Source organism: Protopterus annectens, chromosome 1.part1, assembly GCF_019279795.1.
Source record: "Protopterus annectens isolate FY-2018-M chromosome 1.part1, PAN1.0, whole genome shotgun sequence".
In the NCBI taxonomy this organism is placed as follows: Eukaryota; Metazoa; Chordata; order Ceratodontiformes; family Protopteridae; genus Protopterus; species Protopterus annectens.
In genome coordinates this window covers 115,159,656-115,179,096 of record NC_056726.1, presented here as the reverse complement: position 1 = coordinate 115,179,096, position 19,441 = coordinate 115,159,656, and the positions used below count along the sequence as shown (strand labels likewise).

Below are 19,441 nucleotides of genomic sequence, written 5' to 3'. Positions count from 1 at the left end.
ATTACACTTGGGGGTTATCCTGCTGGCAGGCGACCCGTAGTCGGCCCGAGTTCCAAAGTCTTGGTCCGGCGGCAGTTGCTGTCACATCTTCCCTGACGTCAGTGCGCCAGGGGTATAAAAGTTGCAACCGACACCATTTTCTCCAGTCTTCCTTGCCGCGCGGTGCCCGAAGCATAAGCAGTTCGTAAGTGCCGGTCAGCCGACTCCTGAGATTTTCAAAATTGAATTTCAGAACCAAAGTCTTCAATAAAGCTAAGTACCCCATTGGGGAAACTTTTTCTTGCTCCAGACCAATGTCAGTAAAAGTTAATAATTGTATTTCTTGTGGGAAGCAAATACCTCATAAGGACTTCCACTCTTACTGCATTCCTTGCCTAGGCCCTGACCACGACATCACTAGTTGTTGGTTTTGTGCTAGATTTAATAAACTCACTTTTAAACGTCGGTTTGATTTTGCTTTACATTATTTTGGATGAAGATTTAATTACATAATGCCGTCGGAACAACCGACGACCGGAATGTATAAAAAACACAAAGACAAAGAAAAAGACAGCCATCCGAGGTCCAAAACCAACGACGAAGCCTCTTCTAGGCCAGTCGCCGGTTTGGCGGTTCTCAGTGAGGCGCTTTCGCAGCCCCTGACACCCGCTACCTCAGAGCCACAGGCCGTAACCGACAGCCACGTGGAGACACCGAGGCCTGTGGAAACTCAAGGTATTGGGCCTATGGAAAATATACCCTCAGATGGGTCCGGAGCCGCTGAGCAGGCACCGGCTTCTGAGGGTGTTTTCAGACCTTCACAGCTTACAATTAAAGCTACTACAGGAGCAAGGGCAAAGTCAAAAACACCATTAAAGACAAAGAAACAAGTGCAGCATTCTCCAGAACAGTCATCCATGCCTAAGAAACAGATGCTTAAGATGGCCGAAGACCTTATTACTTTAATCAGGGGCTCCCATCCCCCTCCTGACAAAAGGCCTAGGCAAGACACTGATTATGATTCCTTTGAGCAGGTTTCCATTTCTTCTGATTCTTCCTCTGACCAGGGCTATTCTCTCCCTCCCTATGAGGACTCTGATGCTGAAGAGTCCATTCCTTCAGCCTCACCGCCTGAGGATTACTCTTTTGGGGAAACCCTGCACACCATGAGGGAGCACTTCCATTGGGAGAGCCAGGATTACTCAGAATCCAAGAAAAGGCTCAGAGATTTCCTTCTATTGCCCCAGCACAGGCCCTTGGCTATGTCCCCTGTGCTTGATATTGTTGATGATGTTTTTTCTGAATTTAGTCTGTCTCCAGATTCTTTACCCTCTGCACCAGTAAAGCCAGACAGGTACTACAGGGTCCCTGACTCTTATAAATTTCTTTACAAAAACCTTGCTGCGGACCCAGAAACTATTTCTCAGGGTCCAAAAGGGGTTAAAGCTTCCACTGCCAAAAATCCTGTCCCCTCAGATGGGGATTCCAGAGCTCTGGACAGATGGGGGGAAAAAGTTTACACTTCTGCTACTTTTAGCTGTAAGAGCTTTAAACTGTCAGTTTCACATGCTTAAATATCAGCAGTATCTCCTGTCATTGTTAAAGCAGAAAATGGTTACAAATACAGAAGGTCCTGACTGTAAAGAAATGCAGGATTTATTGCATGCATTTGAACAAGTGGGAAAGCATACTCTGCACTGTGGTTTTGATTCATTAGAGGCTTCTTGTAGAGCCACAGTTACAGGCTCAGTTATTCGAAGACATGCTTGGTTGAAAGAACAAAGTTTACCTGACTATGTTAAAATGAAATTATTGGATGCTCCACTACAGCATGATACTTTGTTTGGTGTTAAGGCAGAAGAGGTTTTAAAGAAAATGGAGGATAAAGCAAAGTCAATGCAAACTGTGAAAGATTTCTTACAGGTTCAGCCACCTAGATTTAGCAGGAACTGGCCTTCAAAAAAATTGGTCCTTTCCAGTATCAGACAGGCCACAAAGAGGCAGATACAGATGCCCAAGAGGCAGATCTCAGCCCCAAGGCTCCTACAGACCTAAACAATGGGGTTCTTCAGCCCCCAAAGGAGGAGAAGACAAATCACAACCTTATAGAAAACAGTCACAATGACTTCCCTCTGCAAATGCCAACCACTTACCAGTTGACAGTACCCCTAGGGGGAAAGTTAGCACTTTTTTAAAAAAATTGGCACATGATCACCCAAGACCAATGGGTGTTGAATGTAGTTTCTCAAGGGTACAGGTTCCACTTCCACACGCTTCCAAAACCAAAAGGTATGCCAAACCTGCCTCAAAGCCAATGGGCAGAGGCACAAAAACAGATTGCAGCTCTTATGGATATGGGAGCTATTCAAAATGTCCCACAAGAAAACAGGGCCAAGGATTTTACTCATGACTTTTCCTAGTACCAAGAAAGGACAAAGCATGGAGACCAATACTGGACTTGTCAATCCTAAATACTTTCCTGGATGTTCCAAATTTCAAAATGTTATCACTACAACAACTCTTGCCCATGCTGGGCAAAGAGGCTTGGCTAGTTACTTTGGATCTCAAGGAGACATACCTGCATGTCCCAGTCAGACAATCGTGCAGAAGATACCTCAGATTTATAGCAGGCTCAATGCATTATCAATTCTCTGCACTGCCCTTTGGCTTACCTACTGCGCCCAGGGTCTTCACAAAATGTCTGGCACCAGTAATTGCATTTTGCAGGCAAAAAGGAATTCAAATATATCCCTACTTGGACGACTGTCTTATTCAAGCAGAGAGCAAGGGCATTCTTCTAAAGCACCTGGAGTTTGTAAAAAGATTACTAATTTGCCTAGGGTACACAGTAAATGAAAAGAAATCAAAACTAGTGCCCTCTCAAGAGATAATATTCCTGGGTGCAAGCTTGAATACAACTACCCAGATGGCTTATCTCACACCAGACAAACAAAGGCAACTGACTCATTACTTTCAGATAGCAACAAAGACCCAGCTCCCTGCAAGAAAAATTCTGCAGGCCCTGGGTTTCATGGCAGCTTGCATTCTACTAATTCCATATGCCAAACTGCATATGAGGAAACTACAATGGTATCTAAAAAGTGTTTGGACTCAGCATTGTCACAGCCTAGAGACCATCATAACCTTGATTCCCTGCCTACAACAGGAGTTTTGATGGTGGTCACAGGCCTGTCACCACAACAAGGGACAGCCTTTCACCTTACCTACAGCCAGGCAGACAATAACAGATGCATCAGATTACACCTGGGGAGCACATATGGCAGGAAAATGTATACAGGGCATGTGGCCCAAGGAACAACTGCATCTTCACATCAATCAAAAAGAGATGCTAGCTGTACAGAAGGCCCTGACAGCCTTCAAGGACCTAATACATCCAGGACAATTATTAATAAAGACAGACAATACCGCAGTTATGTGGTACATAAGCAAGCAAAGGGGCACACATTCCTACCCCCTATGCAGACAAGCCATGACTTTGTGGAACACAGCACTGACTTACCAGGTACATCTGCAAGCACAATTCCTGCCAGGAACAAAAAATATACTGGCAGACGAACTAAGCAGAAATCTCATGGATCCTCACGAATGGAAGCTAAATCCACAAGTGTTCAACATGATAACAAGGGAATGGGGATGCCCAGGCATAGATCTATTTGCCTCCCCTCACAATTGCCAATTACAGAAATTTTGCACAAGGACTTATCACTCTCAAGCATGGAAAGTGGATGCTCAAAATCTGGCAGTCTATGCCTTCCCTCCGATGCCTCTTCTCACCAAGGTGCTTCTAAAAGTTAGACAAGAGAGGCCAAAAATGATCCTGATTGCACCAGACTGGCCACGCCAGCACTGGTACCCAATCCTAAAGATTTTGTCCCAAGGCCCGCCTTGGCCTCTACCTCAAATCCCTCATCTTCTGACACAGCAAAACAGTCAGATTCGGCACAGTCAACGCAGAACCTTAAACCTGGCAGCATGGCAGATAATGTAGCCACTCAGACTGCACCTCTCACTATAGCTGTTATGGATGTAATTTTGGAAGCCAGGAGACCCAGCACTAGGAAATCTTATGCAGAAAAATGGAAGAGATTCTGTGCTTGGAACCAGGCACAAGGCCTCGACCCACTGGTCCCTAATATGCCTCAGATTTTACAATACCTGACTGAGATGTTGGACAAAGGCCTATCTTTTTCTTCTATTAAAATCCATGCCTCTACCATTTCATCTCATTACAATACGGATCCTCCTATTTTTTCACATCCTCTTCTACGACAGTACCTCAGAGGGGCAAAGAATATAAGACCCCCTAAGAGAGCACCAGTACCTACTTGGGACCTCAGTTTTGTTTTAGAAAAACTAACACTGCCTCCTTTTGAACCAGCCAGCACAGCTGATCTAAAATTCTTGTCATGGAAAACTGCTCTGCTCCTAGCAATAACTTCAGCAAGAAGAGTTTCAGAGTTGCAGACATTGATGGCTGTGGAACCTTTCCTCATTTTTCACCAGGTCAGGATTTCTCTAAGGACGAACCCAACATTTATGCCAAAAGTGGTCTCCAATGTGGCCTTAAACCAAACTATTCATTTGCCTACTTTCTACCCAAATCCCCAGAATAAAGGGGAAAGACTTCTGCACTCTTTGGATATTCACAGGCAGCTACAATTTTACTTTGACAAAACAAAAGCTTTCAGAAAAACTGAGCAACTGTTTGTAGCATATGCTGCAGGATCACAAGGAATATGTATTACAAAGCAGACAATCTCCAAATGGATAGGACACTGCATCCGCTTCTGTTGTACACAACATGGCAAATCTGTGCCTAAGGGCATTAGGCCTCATTCTACCAGAGCAGCAGCCACTTTAGCAGCTTTCCCCAGAGAGGTACTGACCAAAAATATATTAGAAGCTGCAACCTGGAGGTCAGTGCACACTTTTACCAAGCACTACCACCTACCTCTCTACTCCAAATCCAGAGCAGGCTTTGCCACTGCAGTTCTGCAGGGCTTGTTAGCCTCGCCAAATCCAATCTAGACCCAGCCACCCTGCCTAAGTTTGGGATTCTACCCAAGTGTAATGACTGCAACAGTGAAACATGATGAACATAGTACAGTTGTGTACCTACCATAAATGTAGATGTTCGAGTGTATTCACTGTTGCAGTCCTGGTTACCCACCCACCATCCCCCTCTTTGCTGGGACTATTCTGTACTTCTCAACTCTATACAACCTATGTGGTGTATTTGCTTTTAGAAGAAGAAAATGTTTTTATGATATATGCATGTTTGTTTGGCATATTTTTATCTTTACAGCCTTCATATCTGGGGCACCTGACATCTGGGGCAAGAAAAACTGAAGAAAATGGCGTCAGTTGCAACTTTTATACCCCTGGCACACTGACGTCAGGGAAGATGCGACAGCAACCAACGCCAGACCAAGACTTTGGAACTCGGGCCGACTACGGGTCGCCTGCCAGCAGGATAGCCCCAAGTGTAATGACTGCAACAGTGAATACACTCGAACATCTACATTTATGGTAGGTACACAACTGTACTTTTCCACCTGGTTCTTTCCACATCTACATTGACAGGACCTTGACTGGATAATGGAGGATCATCATGATGTGGGGAAACAGTGCAAGAAAGATGTAGGTGTGACTACCAAAGCCACAGATAGTAGTCTTTGTCACTTCATATGGGAGTGAATGTATGGACAGACAGAGGGGTGTAATGTTGCACTTGTGGTGATACAGTTGCTGACACCACCAAAAGCAACATTAGGCCATAACCGGGATAGTGGCAAGAGTACGAAAAAACCTTACGGCTGCCTGGATGTTGCTGTTCACTCAAGGTAGATGTTCATCATGTTTCACTGTTGCAGTCCTGACTAATAGGTTATCCAGCTCCCGGTAGCCCTCGATCAGCCAGAATACCAAAGGTAAGAAAATATAACATCGGCTGTCTGTTGTAAAAGACATCAGGACGGCTGATACAAAAGGAGGCATCCAATGTCACTTCCTCATTCTTCCTTGCCGCAGAGCCCGAAGCAGAAGCATTTTTGTATGAGTGCCAGTCGGCTGTTTACCTTTTTGGTTTTTGACTACAAAGTTGAAGTCAACTACAGCTAAGTACCCCATTGGGGATCCTCTTTTCTTGCCTTAACGAATGTCAGATAAAGTTAATAATAGTCTTACCTGTGGAAAGCAGATTCCCCATAGAGATTTTCTTTCCTGTTGTATTATTTGTTTAGGCCTTGACCACAACGTTCCTAATTGTGATCTCTGTGCTTCATTTAATCCATGTACTATTCATCATTGGGCTAAGCATTTTGGAGTGTGGCCTAAGTTTGTCGATATGGCGTCCGCTGGTCTTCAGGCTTCGGATATCCCTAAAAAGCATAGGGATAAGGCCCTTGACAGGCTTCAGAGGGTCAAGTCTTCAGATGATGCTAAGTTGGTCATCAGTCCTGCGGTAGCCAGTGAAGTGCCTTTGCAGTCCCTGCAGTCCACGGATTTTCAACCGCAGGCCTCTGTTGAGACCATTTCGGAGTCTCCAAGGCCTCCAGCTTCCATTTTGTCTTCTGACCTTCTGCATGTCTCCTCTTTAGCTGGATCCAGAGCCGCTAATCTGACTCCGGTGTCCGAGGCCTCTGTTCGTTCGGACAGCAGGATCATACCGACAACCACTGCCGCAACGTCGGTGGTTGCAGAGCCTCCAGAGTCTTTCAGACTTGCAGGTAAATCTTCCAGTCATAAGCCTGTGAAGAAACAGGCTACAGTTTCCTCTTGTTCCCTTCAATCTCAAATGGTTAAAATGGCTAATGACCTTCTAACTCTTGTTAGGGGTTCACAGCCTCCTCCTTCAAAAAGCAGTAGGGATGTCTCTCCTGAGGCTTTATTTTATTCAGGTTCTGATACTTCTAGCATTTCTGCTGATAAAGAGGAAGTTTCTCAGGTTTTTTCTCCTTCTGAGGATTCAGATTCAGAGGAATCCATTCCTTCTGCTTTTCCTCCAGAGGATTTATCTTCTGGTGATACTTTAAATACTCTCGGGGAGCATTTTAAATGGGAAAGTCAGGATCATCCCCAATCTAAGAAAAGGATCAGGGAGTTTTTGGATTTCCTCAGCATAAGCCTCTGGCTATTCCTTCAGTGCTGGAAGTGGTGGTTGATGTTTTTCTGGAAAATTCCTAGATTCCAAATTCAGTTCCTCCTGCTCCCAGGAAACCTGACAGGTACTATAGAGTCCCTGATTCTCATTTGTTTCTTTTTAGGAATCTGCTAGCTGACCCAGAGGTTATTTCTCATGGCCCTAAAGGAGTTAAGGCCACTGTTGCCAAAAATCCTATTCCATCCGGAAAGGAATCTAGGAACCTAGATAGGTGGAGTAAGAAAGTTTATACCTCTGCCACACTTGCTTTTAGGTCTACTAATTGCCTTTTTCATATGCTTAAGTATCAGCAGCACACCTTGGAGGCTATTAAGTCAAAGATTGCAAGTTTGCCTCTTTTGGCAGAGAGTAAAGATATGCAGGATTTGCTGAATTCTGCCAGTCTTCTCAATAAACATTCTTTACATTGTGGTTTTGACATTCTGGAAGCCTCCTGCAGGGTGACAGCTACTGGATCTGTTATTAGAAGGCATGCTTGACTCAGGGAACAGCCCCTTCCAGAGCTTGTCGAGTCTAACCTTTTAGATGTACCTTTACATAAGGGCAGTCTTTTTGGCAGCAAAGCAGAGGAAGTGCTCAAAAAGATGGAGGATAAGGCCAAGTCTATGCAAACTGCTAAAGACTTTCTGCAAGATCAACCTCCTCACTTCAGCAGGAATTATCCTTCTAAGAGTTGGATGTTTCCTGATACCAGCAGACAGAACCGTTCTAGGACTAGAGGTTACAAGTCTTCTAAGGGCCAGGTGGCTACCCCTCAAAGGTCTCAGCGTTGGCATGCTTCCACTTCCAAGGTGGGAAGTTCTATGCCTACATCTCAGTCCAAACATTCTCAATGACTCTGTCCAACTTCTGCCTGTTTGTGCTTGCCCAGGGAATCCTTTAGGGGGAAGGTTGGCCGTTTTTGCAAATGTCTGGGCCGCCATCACGGACGACAAATGGGTGCTCAGAACTGTATCGCTAGGTCACAGGTTTTCTTTCCACACCTTTCCGGACCCAAAGGATTCCCTGATACTCCTCCAAACCAAAGGGCATAAGTAGAAAAGCAAATTTTGTCTCTGTTGCATCTGGGGGCAATAGGATCAGTTCCTGCTCAGCAGGTAGGCCAGGGCTTCTATTCCAGACTTTTCTTAGTTCCAAAAAAAGAAGGCACCTGGTGTCCTATCCCAGATCTATCCATTCTGAACTCTTTCTTGGTAATTCCAAAGTTCAAAATGCTCACTTTGCATCATTTGCTACCAATGTTAGACAAGGACTCCTGGCTGGTAACTTTGGATCTCAATGAAGCTTATCTGCACATCCCTATCAGGGAAGGTTGCAGGCAATACCTTTGTTTGAGTGGGCAAGCAACATTCTCAATTCTCTGCGCTGCCCTTTGGCTTATCTACTGCTCCCAGAGTTTTCACAAAGTGCCTAGCTCCAGTCATTGCATTTTGCAGGCAGAAGAAAATTCAGATTTATCCTTACTTGGACGACTGCCCAATTCAAGCAAATTATCTGAAACAGCCGGTAAAATATCTGGAATTTGTAAAGACTCTTCTCTCTTCCTTGGGTTACACTCTTAATGAGGAAAAATCAAAACTGGTGCCAACCAAGGGGATAACATTCCTTCGAGTGAGTCTGAACACAGCGGCCCAGATGATATATCTCACCCAGGAGAAGCACCAACTCTTTCAGGAACTCTGCTTGTCAGAACAGACAACACCACAGTCATGTGGTACATCATCAAACAGGGAGGGACTCATTCTTACCCTCTGTGCAGACTGAGCATGATTCTCTGGTCCACAGCAGCACAGTTTCTTCCAGGGAGACTCAATGTTTTGGCAGACCAGTTGAGCAGACAGACTCTGGATCCTCACGAGTGGCAACTGAACAGAGCAGTCTTTTACAGCATCATTCAACATTGGGGCAGTCCTCAGGTGGATCTTTTCTCCTCCCCAGACAACCACCTTCTACCACTTTTTTGTACCAGACAGCATCACAGCAAGGCCTGGAGAGTGGATGCTCTGTCAGTTTATACCTTCCCCTCCTCTCCCTCTTCTTCCCAGAGTATTATTGAAGATCAGGGACGAAAGACCAAGAACTATTCCATACCTCCAGACTGGCCCAGACAGCATTAGTATCCACTGCTTCGCAGTCTCTCTCAATTTCCTCCTTGGCATCTTCCTCTGAAACCAGATCTTTTGGTTCAGGAAGGGGAAAACATTCTGCATCTTCATGTTCAGTCTCCCCATTTGTCAGCATGGCTCATTGTATTAATCAATCCATTTCTTCTTCCCTTTCCCAGCAGGTGGTTAACGTGCTTCGGGAGGCCAGGAGGCCTAGCACTAGGAAGTCCTATGCTGGCAAATGGGAAAGATTCTGTCATTGAATACAAGCTAGAGGGGAATCTTCTTCTTAGCCTGCTCTTCCTCTGATCCTGGAATACTTAGCTGATTTGCCTCAGGGTGGTCTTTCTTTTTCGTCTATCAAGATCCGTGCTTCAGCCATTTTTTGCTTATTGTTCTTTTGACCAACCCATTTTCTCTCATCCCCTGATGAAAATGTTTCTCAGAGGTACTTGCAACTCAAAACCTCCCAGAAGGGCACCTACTCCAGCCTGGGATCTTAATTTTGTTCTAGAGAAGCTCACTGTTCCTCCTTTTGAGCCAACTGCTGCTGCAGATTTAAAGTTTCTCTCTTGGAAGACTGCCTTCCTCTTGGCTATAACTTCAACAAGGAGAGTTTCGGAGCTGCAAGCTTTGATGGCTGTGAAGCCTTTTCTTATTTTCCATGCAGATCGTGTCTCTCTGAGAACCAATCCCTCTTTTATACTTAAGGTGGTTTCTAGCCTGACTCTTAATCAGTCCATACACCTTCCTGCTTTCTTTCCTAATCCTTGAAATAGAGGTGCAAGGATCCTGTGTTCTCTTGATGTGCACAGACTGCTCAGGCTTTACCTGGACAGGACTAAGGACCTTTGGAAATCAGCACAGTTGTTGGTCAGTTTTGCCCCTGGGGCTCAGGGAAAAGCTATCTCTAAGCAAATCATTTCTAAGTGGATTGCACATTGTATTACTTTTTGTTATTCCTTTCATGGCAAGGTACCCTCCTCAAGGGGTTAGGACCCACTCCACAACAGCAGCTTCCATTTCTGCAGCTTGTTTAAGGGGTGTCCCTACTAAAGACACTTTAGAGGCTGCCACATGGTCTTCTGTTCACATTTTCACAAAGCATTATAATTTGCATTTGTTTTCTAGAGCCAGGGTAGGGTTTGCCACTGCTGTTTTGCAGGGCATTCTCTCCAATCCTTGATTCGTTGGTATCTCCTCCTTTTTCTCTGGGCTTTGGTAATCAACCCATTGGTCAGGATTGCAACAGTGAAACACGATTAACATAGTACAGTTGTGTACACTTACCATAAATGTAGATGTTCGAATGTATTCACTGTTGCAGTCCTGGTTTCCCCTCCCTCCTTCCCCCTTTTTTGCGTCCTCTCCTGCTCTCCTTTTCTAAGTTACAGGCTGAATCTGGATGTCCTTCAAGGATGCATCTGCAGTCATAACAAATGGGTTGTCCTGTCGTCAGGCAGCCCTTCGGTCGGCCGGATTCCAAAGTCTGGGTCTGGCCTTCGCTGGTGTCGCACTTCACCCGACGTCATCTCTCCTGGTCTTCGGGTATAAAGGCATCAGCCGACGCCATTTTCCTCAGTCTTTCTTGCCGCGTGGCGCCCGAAGCAGAAGCTGTTCGCAAGTGCCGGTCGGTCAGATCCAGAGATTACTACTACCGAATACTACTTCGAAGACTTCTAAAAAGCTAAGTACCCCGTTGGGGACTCTTTCTTGCCTCAGCCGATGTCAGAAAAAGTAAATAATTGTTTAACTTGTGGGAAACAAATACCTCATAAGGATTTCCACTCGTACTGCCTACCTTGTTTTGGCCCAGACCACGACGTAGCAGCCTGTTTAGCCTGTGCTTCCTTCAACCGACGAACGCTTAGGCGTCGGTCGGAGTTTGCTGAATAGTTTTTCGGCTCAGATTTTGCGTACATTATGCCGTCGGATCCTCCGACTACTCAAATTGTTAAAAAACGCAAAGAAAAAGACCGACACTCGCGGTCCGCGGTTTCGGCCGAAACCACGGTTAAGCAAACCACGAGTGTCTCGGTTTCGGCCGAAACCGAGCAAACGGGTCAATCTTCAGCCGAATCCATGACTACTACCGAGGCCCCTGCTACCCTAGTTGAATCGGCCTCTGAAATTTTGCCTACTAATGTGGTTCCTATTGAATTATCAGACACCATCCCTTTGGATGTCTCTACCCCAGCACGTGGTGCTGCTAGGCCTCCTGCAGCCATGTCTATTAAGGCCTTTGCCAGGGCTAAAGCAGCCAAAACTGCTAAATCAGTGCCTGTTAAGCCCCCCTCACACAGGCCCAGTTCCAGTTCACAAATGCTTACTTTGGCGGAGGATCTCATCTCCTTAATTAGGGGATCCCAATCTCACCCAGACAGGGCCTCTCAGCCTCCAGAAAAGAGACCTAGAGCAGAGCCCCCAGAGCCAGTGTCCTCTGATGATTCTTCGGATGACTCAGACATTACAGACCATCCAGAGGCTCCTTTTTCTACTTATGAAGATTCCGATGCTGAAGAATCTATTCCATCTGCCTCTCCACCAGAGGAATTTTCCTTTGGGGAAACCTTACATGCCATGAGAGAGCAATTCCAATGGCAGGGACAAGATTTCTCAGATTCAAGAAAAAGGCTTAGGACCTTTCTACACTTACCACAACATAGGCCCTTAGCTATACCTCCAGTTCTACCTGTTGTGGATGATGCATTTAATGATGTTTGCACTGCTCCTGATACTTTACCTCCAGCCCCTGCCAAACCAGATAGGTTTTACAGGGTGCCATACACCCATCACCACCTATACAAAGCCCCACTTGCAGATCCTGAGACTATCTCCCAGGGGCCTAAGGCAGTAGCTTCGACCTCAGCAAAAAACCCTCTCCCTTCTGAAAGGGAATCCAGGTCCTTAGAGAGATGGGGTAAGAAAGTTTACACCTCTGCTACTCTCTCAGCTAGAGCTTTGAACTGTCAGTTTCATATGATCCAATACCAAGAGTTTATGCTTGATCAGTTAACTAAGAAATTGTCCTCTGATGACTCCTTAGATAAGAAAAATGTTTTAGAAATGGTGAATAACATTCAGCAGGTTAGTAACCATTCTGTAAAATGTGGCTATGATGCACTGGAGGCTTCATTTAGATCAGCCATGACTGGCACTGTTATAAGAAGGCATGCATGGTTGAAAGAACAGGTCTTGCCGGATCATGTTAAAGCAAAGCTGTTAGATGCTCCTATGGATAAGGCCAGTCTATTTGGTACTCCTGCTCAGCAAGTAATGAAGAAAATGGAAGAGAAGGCAAAATCTGTACAAACAGTTAAGGATTTCTTACAGGTTCAGCCCCCAAGGTTTAGCAGGAACTGGCCTTCCAAAAATTGGTCCTTTCCAGACTCCTCAAAATCTCAAAGAGGCAGGAATAGACGTGCCAGAGGCAGAAATCAATCCAGAGGAGGTGCCTACAGAGGACGCCAGTGGCAAGGCAATAACCAGTGAGGCACAGACACAACCACTGCCACTGCACCGGGACAATCACAGTGACTTGGCTCTAACACCGCCTACCAGGGAACAAATAACAGCACCTTTAGGCGGAAAGTTAGCTTTATTTTCAAAAAATTGGCACTATATCACAAAAGACAAGTGGATTTTGCAGACCATAGACCAAGGCTACAGGTTTCACTTCCACACCTTACCAGTGAAAAGAGGAATGCAAAACCTACCTCCAAATCAAAAAACAGAAGCTCTAAAACAGATAGCTCAATTAACAAAGATGAGAGCTGTGGAAAGAGTACCACTAACAGAACAGGGCAAAGGATTCTACTCCAGACTCTTCCTAGTACCAAGAAAAGAGAAAAGTTGGAGACCTATTCTCGACCTGTCCGTCTTAAACACATTCATCATTGTCCCAAAATTCAAAATGCTGACCCTTCACCAACTTCTTCCCATGCTGGGCAAGGAGTTTTGGCTGGTAACTCTAGATCTCAAGGAGGCATACCTGCACGTCCCCATACGACCAAATTGCAGAAGATACCTCAGATTTCTTGCAGGATCAGAGCATTATCAATTCTCAGCATTGCCCTTTGGCTTATCTACTGCGCCCAGAGTATTCACAAAATGCCTGGCATCAGTAATCGCTCATTGCAGGCTACAGGGATCCAAATTTATCCATACCTGGACGACTGCCTGATACAAGCGGACAACAAAAGCAAACTGACAAAAGACTTACAAAGAGTCATTTGCTTACTACAAGCCCTGGGATACACAGTCAATTTAAAAAAGTCAAGACTGATACCATCCCAAACAAGAACATTCTTGGGTGCGGAATTGGACACAGTAAAACAGATGGCATTCCTAACTGCAGAAAAACAAGAACAACTCCCTCTTTACTTCTTGGCATTAACAAAACAGAACAAACTAACAGCAAGAAAAGTACTGCAGGCCTTGGGCTTCATGGCATCATGCATAACCCTGGTCCCCCATGCCAGACTGCATATGAGAAAGCTACAGTGGTACCTAAAGAATTTATGGTCTCAACACAGGCACAGCTTAGAAACCAAAATCCCACTAATCCCATGCCTGAAGCAAGAGTTCCTATGGTGGGCTCAAGCATGCCAGTCAAACCCAGGCTTGCCTTTCCACAAATTCCAAGCAAGCCAAACCATCACAACGGACGCCTCAGATCTAGGCTGGGGGGCACACATGCTGGACAATTGCATACAAGGATTATGGACTCCAGACCAGCTGCACCTGCACATAAATCAAAAAGAAATGCTGACAGTAAAACTAGCAATCCAGAATTTCAGACCATTCCTCAAAGAAGGCCATTTAATGATAAGGACAGACAACACCACAGTCATGTGGTACATCAACAAACAGGGAGGCACTCATTCATACCCCCTATGCAGAATGACTCTGGACCTTTGGAATATGGCTCTGAGCTACAACATCCAGTTACAGGCAATATTTGTACCGGGAAAAGAAAACATCCTAGCAGACATGTTAAGCAGAACTACCTCAGATGCTCACGAATGGATGCTACACCCGGACATATTCAAGGCCATCACAAAGAAATGGGGAATGCCACAAATAGACCTATTCGCATCCCCACTCAATCACCAGCTCAAGAAATTCTGCACAAGGACATACCACCCACTCCCTATCCTTCAGTTGGAAAGGCCTGACAGCATATGCATTCCCACCTCTCCCTTCGATGCACAAGGTACTACTGAAAATCAAAGAGGAACGTCCAAGGATAATTCTGATAGCTCCAAATTGGCCAAGACAACACTGGTATCCATTGCTGAGGAGCATGTCTCGGGGAAGGACGTGGACACTACCCATGATGCCTTTGATGTTAACTCAGAACAACTACAACATCATGCATCCAAACCTAAAAACTCTGCAACTGACTGCCTGGAACATCACATAACAGCAACTAACCCAGACTTATCCCAAAGGGTGAAAGACATTATCCTTGAAGCCCGCAGACCTTCAACAAGAAGGAACTATGCAGGAAAATGGAAAAGGTTTGTCATTTGGAGTACTGAAAGAGCAAAAGATGTGTCAAAAATAGACATTGCTAACATCCTGGAGTACTTGGCAGAGCTTCTACATACAGGCCTGTCCTATTCCTCCATCAAGATACATGCATCAGCTATTTCTGCAGAATACAGCTTCGATCCCCCCGTCTTCTCACATCCTCTACTCAGGCAGTTCTTCAGAGGAATCAAGAATGTAAAACCTCCTAGGAAACCACCATTACCAGCATGGGACTTGAACTTTGTGCTAGAAAAATTGACACTCCCTCCATTTGAACCAGCAGCAACAGCAGATCTTCAACACCTATCATGGAAAACTGCTTTTCTACTGGCAATTACTTCAGCAAGAAGGGTTTCGGAATTACAGGCCTTAATGGCAGTACAACCCTTCCTAATCTTCCATCAAGATAGAGTGTCCATGAGAACTAATCCTACATTTATGCCTAAGGTGGTATCCAGAGTGTCTCTAAACCAGGCAATCCACCTACCTACCTTCTTTCCCAATCCACAGAACAGGGGGGAAAGACTGCTGCATACCTTGGATGTACATAGACAGTTACGCTACTACCTGGACAGAACCAAAGGTAACAGAAAAACTGACCAGCTTTTGGTAGCCTATGCAACGGGAAGGGAAGGAAAAGCAATTTCCAAACAGACAATCTCTAAATGGATAGGAAATTGCATAAGATTCTGTTACTCCTACCATGGAAAGCAAATTCCACAGAACATAAGACCTCACTCTACAAGGGCTACAGCCACTACCACAGCTTTCTTACGAGGAGTGGCTACCAAGGACATTATTGAGGCGGCTACTTGGACCTCCGTGCATACATTTGCCAAGCATTACAACTTACCTCTATATTCTAGATCCCGAGCAGGGTTTGCCACTGCTGTTTTGCAAGGGATCCTAACTACACCATAATTCTTCTTCCTCCTCCCCTAGTTTGGCTATGGTATTCTACCCATTTGTTATGACTGCAGATGCATCCTTGAAGGACATAGTACAGTTTTGTACCTACCATAAATGTAGATGTCCGAACAGGATAGCATCTGCAGTCAGGATTACCCACCCTCCTTCCCCTCTGTGGTACTCCTAGGGTATTTACCCTCCTAATAGCTAGCCAGGGGGGGATCTCCTATGGTGTATTTGTTTGTATATATGTACATACATGCTTAGTTTTTGTATTTGCCTACTATTATTATTTGGAAACATTGGCATTTATCCAAAATTTAATTTCCCAAGAGGGCAACTGGCATCTGGGGCAAGAAACACTGAGGAAAATGGCGTCGGCTGATGCCTTTATACCCGAAGACCAGGAGAGATGACGTCGGGTGAAGTGCGACACCAGCCGAGGCCAGACCCAGACTTTGGAATCCGGCCGACCGAAGGGCTGCCTGACGACAGGACAACCCATTTGTTATGACTGCAGATGCTATCCTGTTCGGACATCTACATTTATGGTAGGTACAAAACTGTACTTTTTCTTTGCCAAGATACTTTTGGTTTAAGCCTTGGTTTCTGGGAGCTCCTGACTGTTATGGCAAGAAAGACTGAGGAAGTGACGTTGGCTGCCTCCTTTTGTATCGGACGTCCATGACAGCCGATGTCATATTTTCTCACCTTTGGTATTCTGGCCGATCGAGGGCTACCGGGAGCCGAATAACCCATTGGTCAGGACTGCAACAGTGAATACACTCGAACATCTGCATTTATGGTAAGTGTACACAACTGTACTTTTTCAAACACAGGGACAACTGTAACAAAAAAAAGAGAGATTAATACATTTGCACAAGATGAATTGTATGCTTACTGCAGTATTATATTTTTTTAAAGCTTCTTCTTCTGAGATGTCAAAGACAGGTGATCCTAACCATTCTTTCAATAACTTAGTTTAAAATTATTTTGCTTGGAATAGAACATGGTGCTTCTTTGTGTGTGTGAGTTCCATTCTCTACAAAAGCCTTTTAAATGGTCTTGTATCACAAAATATCTTTTTGGAAGAGTAAGAGGTTTTGAAGTCACATGATAAATCAGTAGAATTCCTCTCACCGAGAGACAGCCGTCAGTGAAGAAGAAAGCCAGGAAGCCTAGTCCAGAATCTTCTGCTGTTCAGCCTCCACCAGATATCTCTCCCAAGTAGAGTGAATGCCCAGAGGTTCACCCTTCTGTATCATTGGATTTCTCTGCTGTGACCAGGTGCGAGACTGGCGGTGATTCGACTTTAAGCATGTCAGAGGAGACATTGTAGATGTCCACTTCGGACATTCAGGGGGAATTATGGCTGATTATCTCTGAAAGGCCTAGCGGTGTTCCTCAGATATTAGTCAGAGAAAAAGTTCCTGCTACCATCATTGAATGTAATCCTGGACCAGAGCATTACAAGTTTTATAAGACAGATGTCCGTTGTAAAAGAAACAAAAGACTAAGCATGTTACTCCTGCTCCAGGGGACCCTCAAAGTGAGTGGCAGTCCTTTACAGGGCTTGTTTAGTGCTTTGACGGCATTGAAACCTCCTTAGGAAGTTTATGTTCCAGCTCCTCCTTGGTTTTCTACTCCTGTAAAAAGTCCTTTACAGGGCTTGTTTAGTGCTTTGACGGCATTGAAACCTCCTTAGGAAGTTTATGTTCCAGCTCCTCCTTGGTTTTCTACTCCTGTAAAAAGACCCAGGGAACAGGATTCTCCTGGGGAAGAGCTGGAGTCTGATGAATCCCTTGCTTACTCTTCTTAGGTTCCCTTTCCTTTGGATTATGGTTCAGAGGAAGAGGAATCTTCTAGTCCTGATGCACACTTTGAAGAGATTTGTTGTGGGGACACAATCTCAAGGATGATGGAGTTCTTTAAAGGGACTGTGCTGCTGTTGCTGAGGTACAAAAAGGTACTAGGAGTTGCTGTGTAGATGGACTCTTCTAGGGCTTCAGCTGTTCCTCCAGTTCTGGCTACCAGTACTTGCAAGGCTCGAGACTCTCAGACCCCTACTCCCAAAAAAACTAATAGATTCTATAGGGTGCCTGAAGACTGTAAATTTTTGTACAAATATCCTTCTGATCCTTCAGTGGTGTCTGTAGCTTCTGTCAACCTCTCTCAATTGCTTCTTCCACCCAAGTTACTGCCCTGTGATAAAGACAGCAGGACCATGGAAAGGCTAGGCAAGAAGGTTTATACCTCTGCTACTGTAGCTTTTAGGGCTATTAATTATCAGACCTATATATCTATGTATTTGTTGGCTCTCATGTCCCAGGCTTGTCAGGTTGTTTCTGATCTTCCCAACTCTGAGGGTAAGAATTCAGCCCTTTGCATGTTAGGGACTTTCTTCCAGGTGGCTCTGCATTCCATCAAGTGTAGTTATGATGCAGCAGATGATTATTTTAGGGCTGCTGTTTTTAGGTCAGTGATGAGGTATTCTTGGCTTTCGCTTCAACCTTTGCCTGAGGACAAGACTAAGTTGATGGCTGCCCTTCTTGATAATAAACACTTGTGTGAAAAACAGGGTTTCCCAGCCCAGCCAGGTAGAATTTTGTAAATAATTCTAGGTCATTGTAAATGTTGATATGATCCACTGGCCGGTTTCATAAATGTAAGAAAACTGTGATCTGAAGTAGGAGATTCATTTGTCTGCAACCTGTGGGTTATGGATCCGATATCGGATCCGAACCGGCATGGTTTTTCAGCTATGGATCCGAGCTCTCAGCTCCTCCCCTCACCCATAATGCCCTGCTCTCCCTACATGAACTCAGATCTAGTTTGCCGCGCTGGTGACCAGACTGGATTTTAGAGCTCTTCAGCTAAGTGTCTATTCTTGTATTTACAAGCGTTTAAATTTAAAGTTTTAGTCAGTTTTGTGTGGAAGTGTTAGGTTCCCTATCTTTTAAGTTAAAAATTTAAAGTTTTTTAATAACTTTTATAACTTTTATTTATCCCTCCCCTCGCTGGTGCGTAGTGTGTGTTTGGGCCTGTGTTTTTTTCTTTGTGGCTAGTTAGCACTTATTATTTAAAAAAAAAAAAAAAAAAAAAACCTTAGAATGTCTGAAGCCCCTAAGGCTTTTGAGTGCTCGAGTGTGGCCATAAGCTTTCTCCTGCTGATGGCCACACTGGTGTCGATGCCTTGGGGTTGAACACCTCACTTCTGGATGTTCCATTTGTGCAGGGTTCAACCCCAGGGCATTGAAGGAGCGGAGGTCGAAGCTGGTCCTGTAGGGACTTCTGCCCCCGGACACGGCTTCGGCTACCGCTCCTTCAGGGGGTACCGTGTCTTTGGTTCCCTCCTCTCCTGCTCCCCCTCCTCCACCTGGGACTCAACCTCCCTCTAGTGGTTTGGAGGAGAGGGAAGCAAGAAAAAAGGACCGGAGAGAGAAGCACCATAAGCGGCGGGCCGAGACCTCTGTTTCGGCCCCGCCTGCCAAGCGGGCTTCTCCTCCGGCCTCCTTGTCTACCGTCTCTCCCCCTCCTCGGCTCCGGTCTCCAGTCTGCTTCTCACCGGGACCTGAGGAGGAGACCCGATCTCCGTCGAGGCTATCGAGGAGGCACTCAAGGCCTACCTCGGTAGCCTCGTCGAGATCTACATATAGTTTATCTGACGCTGATCTGGACCGGATGATGAGAAGGTTCATCCAGGCCCAGATGCAGATGGGAGTGCTCCTGC

At 45.3% G+C, this 19,441-nt stretch overlaps 1 protein-coding gene across 1 annotated transcript in view; it reads left to right on the top strand.

Annotated features, from left to right (window-relative positions):
* LCA5 (lebercilin LCA5) overlaps positions 1 to 19,441 on the top strand; it is a 920,045-nt gene that overhangs the window by 664,073 nt on the left and 236,531 nt on the right. The gene's annotated exons all lie outside the window — the stretch shown is intronic.